Source organism: Pleurodeles waltl, chromosome 5 (genome assembly GCF_031143425.1).
Source record: "Pleurodeles waltl isolate 20211129_DDA chromosome 5, aPleWal1.hap1.20221129, whole genome shotgun sequence".
Classification (NCBI taxonomy): domain Eukaryota; kingdom Metazoa; phylum Chordata; class Amphibia; order Caudata; family Salamandridae; genus Pleurodeles; species Pleurodeles waltl.
The window spans coordinates 1,030,405,177-1,030,422,593 of NC_090444.1; the positions used below are offsets into that span (position 1 = coordinate 1,030,405,177).

Sequence of the window (17,417 nt, forward strand, 5' to 3'; positions counted from 1 at the left end):
AGCCAACTTAGGTCAACCTTTGCCATGCAAACTATAACAATTGTGTCATATGTTACTCTCTGCATTGCATGTTCTAATGAGTATGCTTAGATCATTATGTTATTTACATTTGCTTTCAATTTCAGGCACATTACTCCGAATTTTCACTTACGTGGTGGCCTTTGTATTCATCAAGGAGCTTGAGATCTTCTCACAATCTTAGTCAAAGTCTCTTTTTAGCGTGTTGAACAGGTTCTGGCAAAGTCAATAGGTCTAGCTTGTATTTCAGGTTCTCTGTACAACATTAAAAAAGCTTGCTTCAATGAAAAAAATAAAAGTGATTGCTTTATGTATATGTTTGTGAAATAAAGAATACATGCTTGATGGTTCAGAGTACTTCTTAGATGTACAACACTCCCTACTGCACTGTAATGCAAGCACTCCTTAGGAATATTACATCAAACAGCCAACAACCTGAGGTTAGAGAAGCCCTGCTGGGGGCAGAGCACCCGCCCCCCCCTCCCAATATATAGCTTAAAGTAGCAGTAACTCAGGTCACAAAGACAGCTGTGTAGGCAAGCAAGAAATAAAAACACGCACTTCAACACAGCAACAGCACAAATGTTCCAGATCTCAGCTTGCCAAATAGCAAGTTGTTTATTATTGTCTAGAAGGTAACATATTAGTTTGTGACCATAACTGAAACACTAAAAACAATTATAGCTAAATTGCTACTTAACAACTTTCTGAACACTAGACATGAGTCTTGCTATGGAATGACAAGATGCATTTTGTAGTAACTGAAGGTCAAATTCAAAGTATACTGGGAACACTAGATACAGAGAGCTACAGCAATCCAAGCAAGAAAAGATGACCACCTTGATAAACCTGAAGCAGTACAACCATAGCAACAAATGGATGATCTTTTTTGATGATCTTTTTCAACATCCTCACATAAAAGAAGGAGGTCAAAAGGACCTGATTAACTTGGAAGACCAAGGCTATGGACTGTTCAAAGCGGAGACAGGGGATGGATTGTTTAGGTTTTCAGGGGGTATCCAAGACCTGTGGTCATCAGCTGTGAGTTCACAGATATTAGGAGTGAGCACGAACAAGACCTCTGCTTTATAGGATTGATAGGGATACTCTCCTGCTCAAAGTCAAAACATTAAACATCTCCGAAGTGAGTGAGTGAAAGACAGCAGCACAAGGTCTCTCCTGAACACTACATATAGTAGTAGCATCAAAAGGGGTTTATGAAATCTAGCTGAAAATAATCACTAGCTTGGAACAGCTGACTTGCACTCACAAGTTTCCATCATCATATTTTCTTTTACCATGCTTGATGTGAAGAACCATCTTAACGGCTCTGCTAAAGATGCATGGGACCATAATTGCCAAGCGTGCATGTCACAATGGCCTAAGAAAGCAAGGAGAAGTTATTTCCAAGTATCTTAATAGTACAAAGGTGTTTCAGGCTGCCCAGGTAAATGCATTTATACCCTCTCTTACAAGCATCCTCATTCAGGGCTACCTTAAATCCCTCTCCACTCCATGTATGATACTGTTTAGGTCTGAAGTCTCGCCTGTTGAGGGAGATTTGCCAATTAATCCAGGTGTCTCACTGGAGTCCATGGCCGATGATCCCTCTAAAGCAGTGGTTTTCAAACGTTTTAATTTCACACCCCCCAGTGGAATAAAAAAATCATCTGTCCCCCTCAGAATTTTTCACAATTATTCTATTAAGTTGGCAATGTTTACACATCTAGGCTTATTTAAACATTATAGTTAAATTCTGGAATCTTTTTAAAAATGCAATAAATTGTTTTCTGCTGAAAATAAAGCACTGACATCTGCATAATGCTTCTTTTGGCCAGAGCTTGTCCCCCCACCCCCTTTGCAGGATCACTTAAGGCCCATCTAGTGGTGCAAACCCCACAGTTTGAAGACCCTTGCTCTAAAGCGACCATAGTCAAGCACAAGAATATTCAGATTTCAGAGCAGCCCAGTGGGGAGCTTTGCTGAGTGAGCTATAGGCTTGTCGCAGACAAAAGTGGTCTGCAGATTATGAATCCCAGCAATGCCAACTCAGTCTTCCCTTCTTCTAAAATTAGTAAATTGACTACCCTCAAACTGGATAATAGTAATACGTGTTATTGGCAGTGCTTGAAACGGTTGGAAGTGCTATATTAGAAAATGTTATCATAAGACCAGCATGTAGTCAAAACATTTTCTATGCATCAGTACCACTTCCTCACACGAAGATGCAAAGCGTTGAAAGGACTGATGAGTAATGCCCTCTTCTTATTTCTTAAGCTTTCCAAAAATCCTCACCTCGGGCTGATTCACAAAAGTAATTCACACGTTTACGTAAGTTTACACTTTGGCATAAATTTCCTATTTTGCGTATTCCCAAACTCCGAGTGTAAACTTACTTCAAAAGTTTAAGTTAAATGTACCCACCTTCAGAATAAAGCAACTGGCTTACTCTTGTGTGTGTGTGTGTGTGTGTGTGTGGGTGGGGGAATGGGCGGGAACACCCCCCTAAAACACTCCCTAAGAACTCCTAAACCCCTCTTAACGCTCCCTAATCCCATCCGCTTTAGGAATAAGGGCCTGATTCTGACCTTGGCGGTCTTTTCGCAAGACCGCCGAGTTACCGCCGCGGCAAAGACCGCCGACCGCGGCGGTATGCCGCTGCGCGTATTCCGACCGCTGGGAGCGTTCCGCCGGAATACCGCCAGCAGCCACACTGGCGGTCGGCGGGAAAGTGGAAACTGGTCAACCTCCACCGCCACGCCAGCAGAACACCGCCCCCAGAATTACGACCCACATTTCTGTGTGGCGGTCTTCTGTTGGCGGTCTTCTGTTGGCGGTCACGTCCCTATGGCTCCCGTCGCCTCCCGGAGGACCAACGCACAAGGTAAGTTGATTGTCCGTGAGGGGTAGGGGGTGGGGGGGTGTTGTGTGATGTGTGCGTGCATGGGGGTGTGTAGAGGGGGTGTGTGAGTGCGTGCATGCGGGCGGGGGGTGCTGCTGTGCCTTTGGGCAATGTGTGTAGTTCGGCGGGTGCGCATGTCGGCATGTATGTGTGCGGGTATGTGCCCCCGTTGTGTATGTGTGTGTGTAGGGGGTGTGCATATGTGCATGTTGGGGGTGCGTGCATGTCGGGGTGCGTGTATGTGCATGTCGGGTGGGGGGGGCAGGGGGTTCGTACCACCTCTGGGGGGTGGCAGGGGGGTGGAGGGTGTGGGGGGAGGACTCGTGGGGGGCAGTGGGGGGTGGGGGAGACCCCTATCAGTGCCAGGGAAGGAATTCCCTGGCCCCGATAGTGCCTACCGCCATGGTTCGCATGGCGGTTCCCGACCGCCAAAAACCGCGGCGGTAAGCAGGGTCATGATACGGTTGGCGGTCTTGGGTCGACCGCCGGGCCGGAGTGTGCGAACTCCAGCCCGTCGGTCATGACCGCCGTGGCGGTCGGAGTGGGGAAGTGGCGGTCGATCGCGGCGGTGACCGCCGCGGTCAGAATGCCATTTTTTGGACCGCCGGTCTGTTCGCGGTCCGACCGCCGCCTCTCCGCCGACCGCCAAGGTAAGAATCAGGCCCTAAGTCTGCCCGTTTTCCCGTCCATGCCCCCATGTCCCTCCCACGTTTACAACTCAAATTTATACTTTTACTTTTAAACTTCTTTATTACATTTGTTATAAGCAGACCATTACAAGGGTAATACTGCATGCTTTCCAGTATTTTGTGTGATCGCATACATTGTTAAAGTTAAAGCAATATAGATGGGCACGATTGCATCAGAAGAAAATAAAGAGAAGAGGTCAGAAGAATCGAGAAATACTAAAACCCATACTTACATGTGCGGAGAGAACTCGGTACACATGAGTCTAGGTACAACTTACATTTAGTAGTACTGTTTGTGGTACTACAAAAAGTTCTACAAGGTGCAGTTTTTGAATCAGGCCCCTCACGTTTAAGAGAACAGACACTGAATTGGCACCTCTTCTCGCCAGCATCACAAAAAGCAAAGCATTTCAAATTTTAAAGTGCATTTTGATATTATGTTCATAAAACACTGCAACACGATGGAACAATGATCGACACATATCCTGATAGATTAATGGAATGCGCCGATCAGCTTTCACTTACGTTCTTGGAATTTCTGGAATGTTCCTAAACATCATATTATGTAAACAGCATGCCTTGTCAAATAGACCCCAGCCAACTGAAGAATGCTAACTGTTTCCAGACCACAACACCCTTCCTCAGACACAGGGGCACTGTCTGGAATGTCGCGGGCTGCTTTGTTGTTCCCAGAGGTCAGGAATGTTATTTTCTGACCATTTATACTTGTCTCATCATCAATAATTGATAAAACGTGCATTCATTTTGTAGAAACGCAGGTATAAACGAAAACTCAAAAAATGGGGTTTCTAAATGTATACTAATGACATACACTGTTCTCTCAAAAGTGCTTAGAAACCTTTTTAAATGATATTAAATGATGCTAAAGAATTGCAGGCAAGAAATAGTGAGCCTCCAGGCGTCTAAAATAAAACATTTTACACTTAATACAAGATGACATTTGTTTAAGTGGATATCTGACCTCAACGACAGCCACAATGGACAGCTATATGTCTACCTATAGAGTTCTATATCCTTTGGCATGATATTGAACGATTACCTATACTCTACATCCTAAAAGGGCACTTCATCGCAGACTCAGATGTTGCTAGGTTCCTGGAAGACTTAATTGGATAAATGATGTGGCAGCAGAGAAGCCGTACTACCTCTTAAATGGGGAAAAACGACTCAAAACTTGCAGTGCGTGATCTGCTTGTCAGCACCCGCCATGCATGTATGGGGTGATTGCTAAGAGGGCATAGGTGGTCATTTGTTCTACCAAAGGCATCACCAGGCCTAGCCACCTCCATTAGCGTAGCAAGGATGCCATGGGCCCTGGCGCAAGCAAGGAAAATGGCCAGGTTCACTGCTGTTGGAGTAATAAAATATGGCAGTTATCAGGCTAAAAATGGCCCCGATGCTACTGCACCAATAGCAACTACACTCTTGGTTCACTTGTGTGAATCGCATACATCTTAAAAATACAAAGTTTCAGTCCTCACCATCACAGCAAAATACAAAATCTGATCTCTCCGTAATTTCCCTCGCCACAAATGCTCAAAATGGAGTTCCCATTGGGAACCTATGCTAGACTTCCTAACATCGTCTTAGATTTATTTTGGCAAAAGTGGGAAGCCTTAGAACAGCGCTTATTAACAAGTGGTCCTTTACCAATAGGTTCCGTGACTGTTTAAGCAATTAAATATTATTGTCAGATTATAACGTATATATACATAAAAAGCAACCTATAAAACCAAAAGAATTAAAATGTTCTGTAAATGTGAAGGTTTTAAAAATTGGACACTAAAAACTAAATCGGTAACCTTCGCTTGATGTTTGAGAGCAGCACAATTACAGTAAACAGAATCTAGCATGGCTAATTGACGGCTTAAAATGAAGCACAAGAATGCTCAGACAAAGAGAGTATGGATTATGAGAAAAAAAGATAAAGTGATATACTTTTTTAGAGTCTAGTATAGAACTTCAGGGCAGATCTAAGGAAAATGGCTCTGCACCCAGTGCAGCGCCACTTTCCTTGCGCCCCTTATCGCCCCCCTATCGCCACCATGTGTATGTCGTATTTAAAATATGATTCACCATGATGCAGGGTAGGGCGATTGTGTAATTTTATGTGATGCTATTGATGTACTCTGGAGGAGTAAAGCCAAAATGTTGGCGCTACTCCTGAAGAGTACTTAGGGGTCCATTCAAAATAATGGGTGCCCCCTTTTAACGCCTGTTCTGGCAGGCATTAAAAGTGCTGAAAAAATGGCGAAAGGAAATCCCAAAGATTTCCTTGTGCCATTTTTTCAGCCCCCTTAATAGGGGAACGCCCCCTTGCATACATTATGCCTAGTGCAGGCATAATATGGCGCAAGGGTTTACAAAGTGTGGCAATGCAAGCATTGCACCACTTAGTAAATATGGCGCGTGGTAAATGCCACATTAACGCCACATTTGTGTCAAAGTAAATGTCACAAATGTAGCGCAAGATGGCGGTAGGGGCTTATAAATATTTCCTTTCGTATTTAGAAATAAAAACATATTTTGAAAAGATTCAATATTCCCATTAAAGGTAAAACTTTGACTTTTGGATAATTCTTTGTTTACCAATTACATAATAATTCCATAAATTGTGTACTTTTTCGATACATTTGATTCCACATTTATTGTGTGTTTTTGCACAGGCCAGGATCCTCATCTTCCAGTGGTGATTCAGTGGGGGTCCACAGAAGTCAAAAGGATAAGAACCTCTGTCCTAGAAGAAGGATGGGGGAGATAACTAATCTAAGACAACACAGGGACACCACTGAGAGAAAGGAAAAAGTCAGTCTTGCAATAAACAAATTAACTTGAGAAATTCATAGCCGATTTTTTAACTTATGAAGATCAACTGTTCAGTCATATAACATTCTCACCCATCTAACTTTCACTTTCCATAACACCACTGCAGATTGCCTTGGAGAGTGCAGCAGCCTTTGAGAACAGGGAATAATTCATGCCTACCATCTGGCACCACCGGCTATCATTGTGATATCTTCCATTTCCACTCCCTCTGTAACAACCAAAATCGCTTTCCTTGAGGGAGACTGAGGGCTAGAGAGCAGCTGTACTACTGAATGGGTGAGATCTTGGCCACCTCTGTCTGGCATGGGAGGTTTTCTAATGTTGAATGCATCATAGCAAAAAAGAGAGCAGTGTATCCCAGGTTGTTTATTTTAGCATTTTTGTGTCTTGATGTATGATGTGGCATATAGGAATCTGCTGTTTTATAGTTAGCAGTTTTTCTCATTGGCGTCTCTTCTGAAAGACAAGGATGCCTCCACCAGATGGTCTTTGGCAGAATGCCACTTTAAGGTCATTAGTACTCCCTGGACACTATGGGTCTGATTCATAAAGGTAAACTTAGACCTTAAGTCTAAGTTTAGACTGGAACTCCAAGTTTACCTTTGTGAATTGGACCTTCTTACTTCAGGTCTAAATGTTGACTTCAGATCTAAGTTTACCCTTGTGAATCGGGCCCTAAGGAAAAACATAACTCCAAGCCATGTACTTAAATGGGTATATGGCACCTGGGCAGACATATTGATCAAGCTCTACTCACATATAAGTTTATACTTACATCTTAGCTCCAAGGTCTTTGGTAGGGTGTTTGTCATTTTGACTGCACATCCAGAAGCAGCTGTACTGTCCCATCAGTCTGGAACAAAGGCACACCTTAAACACAACTGCTCACACAATCACAAAAAACACTACCCACAAGACAATAATCTATTCCTTCCAATTGACTTCACCCCTACTTCATTTCTTTCCAATATTCAATCCACACTATGCTTCTAAAACCAATTAATATCTAAACATTGCACTGACATATATATTGCCCTGCCCCCCATAAATATTGACTTTCTATTCCTAGCAGAAACTTGACTTACTGAGGAATGTGCCTCAATCACACACATACTTTACCAAACACCTATAAACTCATACACTATAAACCCATAAAACATGGAAGAGGAGGTATTACACTCATACAAAATTACAATATACCTTCTAAAATCTTATCAAACCACACACCAGATTTTCAGTCACTCCTCCTGCACTGCTCAATCACGGCCAACATTTTTAGGTTGAAGCCCACCAGATAGCACACCTGTCTGGTTTGCTGAAGACATCTTGGGGACATTCACAAAGCTGACCTACAAATGCATTCCACCCGTTGCTTACCATTGGCTCTGTGGTTTGTAACTCACATTCCCTGTTTTTTTATTTGCTGTCTTTATTTGCTTTTGGCCGTCCACCTTGAGTTCCTCCCTCTCATTGCCCAAACCTTGTTTACTGTATTCTCTCACAAACTCGCTTTCAGTAAACAGGCCTTTAAATCTTGTTCTTTATCATGTCATATTTGCTGTGCATTCAAAGATAGTGTTCAGATTTCAAACTCTCTCTTCTGAGGGAGCTTGGTGTTTACTTTTCTACCACTGACTTCAAAGTGAGAGAAGTTATGTGACAACCCTGCTGAGTAAGAGGAGAGGTAGTAGGATGTTTTGTTTCTACTACACAAAAAATAAACTGTGCTGATGTTTCAGAATATATCTGAATTAGTACAAATGAAGCACATTTTTTGCAATTTTGAAGTGTGGTGGAATCAACTATTTGAATATGATCAAAACATATCAATACACTGCGCAATGAAATTTGAACACGTTATCGTTTATGTGCAGTAAAACCGTTTTTCGGTGCAAATGTAAAGGTGAATTCAATTGAAAATGCGTTGTTGGCAATGCTCTACCACACCATGCATACTCCACACTACTCAATTCCACTATATCCCACACTACTCTACCATACCACTCCATTCTATGACACTTCACTGCTCTCCGTGCCTCATGCCGCACCACTTGACTCCACGCCACTCGAATCTACGCCACTCATTCAATGCCACTCCACTCTACCGCACTCCAATGTGCCCCACTCCACTAAAATCTATTCCACTTCACTCCAATGTACCCCAATCTACCCCACCCCACTCCACTTCGCTAATATCTACTCCAATCTACTCAACTCCACTCTGCCAATCTACCCCACTCCACTTCAAACTACTCCAGTCTACCCCACCTCAATTCACCTACCCTACTCTACCCCACTTAAATCTACCCCACTCTAACCTAATTTACCCTACTCCACTCCAGCCTACCCCTACCCACTCAACTACGATCCAGTCTATCCCACTCCACCACAATCTACCCCACTCCACTCAATCTAACCCAGTTAACTCCCACCCACACCAATCTACCTGACTCCAACCCACTCTATCACACTCGACCCAAATCTACCCCACTCTACCTCAATCTATCACAGTCTACCCAACTCCACTCTAATCTACCCCACTCCAATTGACCTCAATCTGCCTCACTCCAATGCTTCCCCATCAAACCACTTCACTTCAGCCTACCTGACTCCACTCCAGTCCACCTCACTCTCCACTCTACTCTACTCATTCCACTCCAATCTAGCCAAGTCCAATTTACCCCACTCCATTCCAATTTACCTCACTCCACTCCAAACTCCACTGCAATCTATTCAACTCCTCTCCACTCTAAGCTACCCTACTTCACTCCAATCTACCCACTCCACCACAATCTGCCCCACTTCAATCTACCTTAATCTATGCCACTCCAATCTACCCACTCCAATCTACCACCCTCCAATCCACCCAGTCCACTCTGACACATTCCCAATGCACTCAATTTACCCCACTCCACTCTGACACATTCCACTCTACCCAAATCTACCCCACTCCACTGCAATCTAACACACTCTATCCCAATCCAATCTACTCCATCCCACTGCAGCTCAACCTATCTTACTTCAATTGCCCCATCTCCAATCTATCCCACCCCAATCTAGCCCTATCAGCTCTACCCCAATCTACCCCACTCCAGTTTATCCCAGTCTACCCCAACCAATCATACTCTACCCCAATATACTCCACTCTACCCACACCACTGCAATCTACCCCACCCATTCCAATCTACTACACTCCACTTCAATCTACCCGACTCCACTCTAATGTACGCCACTCCAAACGACTCCACTTTAACCTTCCCTTTTCAATCTACCTCACTCCAATATACTCCATTCAATTACAATTTACCCTACTCTAATCCACCCACCCTACCCCATTTCACTCCACCCTAATCTACCCCACTCAGCTCTCCCCAATCTATTTTGCTCCACTCCAATCTCAACTCCACTCAATCTACCCCACTCCAATCTACCCTCTCCAGTCCACCCAATCTACCCCATCCCACTATAGCCCAATCTACCACACTCCAGTCCACTCTACCCAATCCACCCCACTGCACTTCACTCCAATCTACCACGTACCACCAAATCTACCCCAATCCAGTCCAATCTAACCCACTCCACCTCAATGCACCTCACTCCAATCAACTCCAAACTAACCAACCACACTTTTACGCAATCTACTCTAGTTTAGGAGACTGCTTAATCTGCTCTGTGATTTAAACTGTTTGGGAGGTGTATCCACCACTTGTTTTTGTCTTGAAAAAGCCATATATTTAAGTGTGCGAAAAACAGTATTTTAATGGGTTCTGATCTGTGTCTTACCTGGAAAGTAGACTCTGCTAGCATGGAAGTGTGGATTCTGCCTGTCTGTATTCAAGGAGATTCTGAATAGAGAAGCACCTCTCTCCTCCCTTCTACAGGGGCTTGGGCCTGGTGATTGGCTCCCTAGCTCCCAGGCAACCTGAGCCCTCCCCTCACATATACAGTGGACCTTTACATTTGTAGAGGGAACCCAAAGAGAGCCACCTCCATTTTGTGAGTCCAACTTTACCTGCACCCTAATACAGCCCAGTGAGCCATAGTCTTAGGAGACTAGTAAGAGCCCAGACGTTCTGTGTATTCTTGTTATTTGTTAAAAAGTGTATTTCCCCTACCAGTGCCTGTTTATATTAGGCGCCCTATGTTTCTGCAAACTTGTTGCTTTTAAACTGCTGTTTTTTACCCGTGACTGTTTGAAATTTCTCTCCTAGTTTTTCACAAAGACTGCCTCAAGCTCCCCTGTCTCTCTTTTTTCACCTGGCTACATACACCTCAGTGGCTAACAAGAGTGTGTTTAGGAGACTGTTTAATCTGCTCTGTGATTTAAACTGTGTTTGGAAAGTGTATGATCCACTTGTTTTTGCCTTTAAAAAGCCATATATTTGTGTGTGTGACAAGCAGCATTTCAGTGGTTTCTTATCTGTCCCTTACCTGAAAAGGAGACTCTCCTAGCTTGGAAGTGTGGATTCTGCCCATCTGTATCCAAGGAGATTCTAAATAGAGGAGCACCTCCTTCCTCCCTTCCACAGGGGCTTGGCCTTAAGGTAACTTGGCCCTTAAATACGTTTCTATTGGTTGTTACATATGTTGTAGTGATTGGTTGATGGGGTTGGTATTTTTATTGGCTTAAGGGACACTGATTTTGTTCTGATTGGTACTAGGGCTAGGGTTCCTATTTGACAAAGGTTTTAGGGCTCCTGCTGTGATTGGCTGTCAGGGTTAGGGCTGTGCTTGGTACTAGGGCTAGGGTTTCTATTAGTCTAAAGTTTCTAGGGTTTCTGTTGCGATTGGCTGTCAGGGCTAGGGTTGTGCTCGCTGTTCATTCAAAACACCAGCACTATCCTCAATCTGCTCCTACCAGACCTCTTTTTACCATGACAACACCTATATTCAGCCTTCCATCAGAATATCCACCATCACCCTCCACATCTTTTTTACCAATTGCACACAACCATAAAATCCTTACACTTCACTCTATCACACATATTACTTCTTCCAGTGATCAAATTTAACACAAACACTCTTAACTCTTCTCCATACCCTCCAACACACCTCATCCACTCTTCTCGAAAAAACATCACCACCCCCATACTATTCAAACACCACTCATCAGCAGTAACTCACATGAAAATCCTTCACAGGAAACCACTACATCAATATCTTCTCTCACTACTCCACAAAAACTAAACAAACCACTCACTTCAACACATTAAAATAACACAATAATACTTTCTGTCACACCCACTCCCACCCTCATGACTATGCAAATAATACAAATCCTGACCAATCTTTACTATAAAATTCTGTGGGCCAGATTTACAAGGCCCTAGCACCTCTTGGTGCCACACTAGAGTAATTTTCTTTACACTAATGTGCCATTAGGGAGGCCTTTCTCCTTTGCCGTATTTACAAAGTGGTGCAATGCTCGCATTGCGCCACATTATGTCTGCACCAGGCATAATGAATGCTAGGGCGGTGTTCCGGTAGTGCGAGGCCAGTAAAAATGGTGCAGTGAAATTTACATTTCAGTGTGCCTTTTTTTGCATTTTTTTTAATTCCTCCTCATAGCAGGCATTAAAATGATGCACTTATTACTTGCAATGAGCCTCTCTTTACTTGGCAGGATCAGCGCCATTATTTATGGCACTAATCCTGCAAAGTACCACAATAGCGTCACAAATTATGATGCTATTGTCATAATGTGTGCCATTGTAAATAAGGCGTTACTATGGTGTTGTTTGGTGCTGGAAGGTGGAGCACAAGAAAGGTGGCAGATTCGCCATTTTCTTGTAAATCTGGCCCTCACTCTTCACAAACATCTACCACCTACACCCCAACACAGCAACATTCATTCACTCACTCTTATCCATTGCACAATTTAGAGCCTTAGATTATGACCTCCACCACCCCTAACCCATACTCCTTCCACTCTAAACAGATGCAAACAAAATAAACAACATGCCACTCTTAACAACTTTGCATCCCCCTGTCTATTATACAACAAGGCTACTCTACAAATAGAACTAAACTCATCATGTCACTCTCAGCCCACAACAACACACACATACCCAACAATATGCCTCCTAAGCCTGTTGGGCGAGGAACACAATATAGAAAAACAGCACTATTGTGACCCTTATACAGTAATCACAACTAATAACACACCTGATACGAGCTAAAAATATGTTGCTCCAAAACAAAATGACACCACCACCAAAACACATTTTCTAAACTACCTGCTCATAAATGCTTGTTCACTTAAAAAAACAAGCCCCATATCTACGACCTGCTCACTGACAGACAACCTGACTTTCTATCCATAATAGAATCATGGTTGGGAGTTGACATGGCCCCAGTGTTGTATGAAGCCATTCCTCCAGGCTATCAATCCATCACACAAAACCATATAGGCAAAGAGGAGGTGGACTAGCTATTATATTATAACAAACAATAAATCTCAGCAAAACAGAAAACATTTCCACACGTGGTTGTGAGGCACTCATCACCAAATGCAACCCGACAGCAACTGCCTCCTGTAACCTTCTCCTCCTTTACAGACCTCCACCTAATAATTCAACAGTCCTAGACACATTTCTAGACCCAGTTTCAAACCTTATAATGTTATACTCCAACTTCTGCATTCTTGGGGACCCAAATATTTGGTTTGACAAACCTAATATGCCACATCCAAAAACTATCACCACTGGTCTAGTCACATTGAACCTACATCAGATTGTAGCCAATCCTACACACATCGCTGGGCACATCCTAGATGTAATTTTTGCAAACTCAGAACTAGTTACTGCATTAAAGTATCACACCAGTCACATGGCCAGACCACCATTTGTTACCTTTCTAACATAAACCACCACAAACTAACACACCCAAGACCACCTTACATATATACATCTATCAACCATGGGACAAACCAAATTTTGAAGACTAAGAAACACAACTAACAGCCAACTCAGATCTAGACACAATAAATTCTGTTCCAAAACTTTATGAGTGGCTACAGGAAGCTTTTGATATTCCTTATACCACTCAACAAAACTAATCAGGACAAAAGAAGACCAACACCTTGAAGAAATACAGAACTAAAAAAGACAAAAGATCAAATCAAAGGACTGCTAAGAACATGGCTCAAAACAAACAACATTCAATACAAACTTCACCTACACAAACTTAACAAAAGATACAAATCATCAATCAAAACATCTAAAAGAAAGGTACTACTCATGCAGAATTAAAATGCTAAATCTGCTAATAAAGAACATTTGTCAAATTATCAACAAATTTCAAAAACCTAAATGCATAGAAAGACCTCATCCCATTGCTCATGAATTCACAGACAAATTGGCAAATCATTACACAACTAAGGCAGACACATTGGACTCCTATTTAAAACAGAGGAAAACCACCAGCACCAACCTGTTTCTTAAAAACCCCTCTAGGAGTAAGCCAACTCAGAAGACGCACTCCTTCAAACAAATATCACAAAGTGAATATATGGATTTGGTCAAAGCAAGGTGGCCTTCCCGCAGCCCTTCTGACTCTTGTCTAGCACATATCTTCAAGAACATTCCTTTATCTGCTTCTGCTGCCACACCTGTAAGTAGAATCATCAATAATTCTTAACTACAGGAACCTTTACTAAAGACCTTAAAAAGGCATACATATGGCCGTTATTAAAGAAAACAAACCTGGACCCACAGGACACCCAATAACTACAGATGAACTACCAATGGACCTTACCTGGGCAAACTGATAGAAAGAGCAGCATTTGCCCAGATGTCACAATTCATTGAAGATAACTCCATACTTTCAGACTACCAAACTGGATTCTGCCCAGGAAAAGGCACTGAATCTGCACTCATCCCAATGTGGGATGATCTTAAAAACACAGTCGACCAATGGAGTTGCTGTACTAGTTCTACTAGTTCTCTTGGACCAATCAGCTTCCTTTGACACTGTTGACCATGATACCCTAATTCAAAGACTCCATGAAGCTGGCATAGAAGGAACTGCTCATGATCGGATCAGATCCTACCTTCAAAACAGAACAAATGTCATCTATTCTCCTGCTTTCTCATCCAATCCCTACTTCACAAAAGCAAGGGGCCATCAAGCATCAGTCATCTCACCTATGCTTTTCAACATCTACATGATGTAATTATCAGAATTGATCAATGAATTTCAACTCAGCTACATATATGAAGATGACACACAAATACCCCTTAAATTGGAATACCCCAAAGACTTTAGAAACTCACAAATCTTCAGTTGCCTCTGAGTCGTTGATCAGTGGATGAATTGGAGCCATCTCAAACTTTAAAAAGGAAATACTCACATGTGGTGACTGGAAAATTATGTCCCACTGTGTGCCTGGTCTGAAACTTTGAGACCTCCTCCTCAAGTATCAAAGAAACTTAAGAACCTTGGAATTACCATGGACTTCAAGTTAACAATGAAAGCCCAAGTGGACAAATTAGCACAATCAAGCTTCATCACCTTGAAAACTATTCAACGCATCTTCCCCCACCTTGGAGTTCCACACAAGATCCAGGCTACTATCTCTCTTGTACTATCTAAAGTAGATTACACCAATGGCCTCTACTATGGATCATCTCTATCTACTATGAAAAAACTACAGCACAAAGAGAACTCGGCTGCCAGATTACTACTAAATGTAAAGCCACAAGCCCACATCTCCCCTGCCTTGAAGGTACTTCATTGGTTACCAGTTGGAGGAACATCCACCTTTAAGCTGCTTTGCATCACCCACAAAGCAATACATAGAACAGGACTGCTTTTCATCAGGAATAAAATCACCAAATACATTCAACAAAGAAACCTTTGCTCAAGATTGGCACCCCACCTTAAAACACCACCATAAAAAAAGACTATAGGTGGTAATCCTTCTCTGTTCAGGCGGCCAAACTATGGAATTCATTACCCCCAAATATAAGATTCACGGATAGCTACCTTGTCTTCAGAAGACTACTCAAAGTTGTCTCTTTCCTTCATAAACACCATTTCCAAACAGCAATGAGCTGCATATGCATGTGGAAGTAAACATTTATAATCTTATTATATATGCATTTCCTTAAGAAATATGTACAATTACTATTTAATAATAACATAGTATGTATATACTCCTTAAGCCTGTTTAACAAATGTAAATTTACTCATGGATATATATATATACATATATATATATATGTGTGTGTGTGTGTGTGTGTGCCTATATATGTATATACAAGTATGTATACAATGTATGTATGTATGTGTGTGTATACATATATATGTGTATCTTATTCTATGCCCAACATGATCATAACTCATTGTAGAGTTCCTAGATAAATTGTTAGATTAGATACTTATGAATCCCTACTTTCATTTTATCTATCACAATAAGCAAATAATATTTTAACTATTTTATCAGCAAACATTTCGCTTTTGAAAACTGAGGAAAGATAAAATAATGTTAGAAAAGTACACAAATAAATTAACCTCAAATATTGCTAATCTTGAAAGTCTCATTTTATACAACCAGACTTTAAATCTCAAACTATTATATCCATTATTATATTCCTTACAGATATATTTCATAACGATGTATTTATGTATCTATTTATTACTTTAATCCTACTGTACAAGAGGGAAAACAAATAAATAAATAAATACATTCTCTCTTGTAAGCTTTACTCTGTCTCCCCATCACTCTGTACCTCTATCAATCTATCCTCCACCCCCACTCTCGGACTCATCCCAAACCCATTCTACTACTTTAATCTCCAAAATAACCCTGCCTAAGCTCTTCCCTCCTCTACCACTCCTGGCTCACAACAAATCTTAGTTTACTGTTATGATCTCCCAAACAACCCTACTAAATTCTCCCTCACTTATCTCAGACTTGACTAATCCAAAACCCTGTTACTACTATGATCTCCCTAAACCCTTTCTACAGACTCTTCCCTCCTCCATCTCTCCTTTACTCATCCCAAGCCTCATCCTATTACTTAATCAACACTTCTGGCTTCTTCCCTCATCTATCCCTCCATTATTCTATTCAAACCTACTAAAAAACTCACATATGCTCTGCTCAAATCAACTCATACTAATACTAATAATGTACTCATATTTCTCTCTAATAATCCACCACTAATCATTTTGGGTTCTGGAGAAGCGTGATACTTGCTGAAAAGCACTTCAACACCTCATCAGGGGTAGTAAGCACAATTTCACTCCAATGTACTCCACTCCAATCTACCCCACCCTTTCCCCACTCTAATCTACACCACCCCATCTCAATCTACTCCACACCACACTATCCAACTTCCCTCTAGTCTACTCCACTCGGATCTACCCAACTCCACTCCAATCTACCCCAAACTACTGCACTCCAAGCAACCCCACCCCTATCTATCTCACTCCATTCTACCCCACTCTACTCCAATCTACCACACTTCACCCAAATCTACCCTACCATAACCCACTAAATCAATCCCACTCCAGTCTACCCCACTCTACTCTACCTCATCCCACCCTAGTCTACCTCACTCCACTTCAGTCTACCCCTCTCCGCTCCTCTCTACCCCACTTCACTCCCATCTCCCCAACTCCATTCCAATCTACATAATTCCACTGCACTCTACTCTTCCCCAATATACCACAATTCAATTTCCCCAATACATCCTACTCCAATCTACCCAACTCCACTCCATTCTACCCCACTCCACTCCAATCTACCTTACCCCACCCCATTACATTCTACCTCACTCTACCCCATTTCTCTCTATGCAATCTACCCCACTCCACTCTACCCCAATCTACCCCGTATCATTCTACCCCAACCTACTCCTCCAGGCCACTAACCTTTAGCCATGCTGAACAGCAGCCACACTGGTTTAAATAATGGCTAAAATACATTGCCAAAGCACATAGCTCTTGCAAAGGTG

At 42.3% G+C, this 17,417-nt stretch overlaps 1 long non-coding RNA gene across 1 annotated transcript in view; it reads right to left on the minus strand.

Annotated features, from left to right (window-relative positions):
* Nucleotides 1-253: 253 nt before the first annotated feature.
* Nucleotides 254-17,417, minus strand: part of LOC138297348 (uncharacterized) — a 33,753-nt gene continuing 16,589 nt past the window's right edge. Inside the window, exons 2-3 of the long non-coding RNA XR_011204040.1 lie at nt 7,232-7,309; nt 254-273 (exon numbers count right to left, since the gene is read on the minus strand). This is a non-coding gene — a long non-coding RNA (uncharacterized lncRNA). The remainder of the gene's footprint in view (nt 274-7,231; nt 7,310-17,417) is intronic.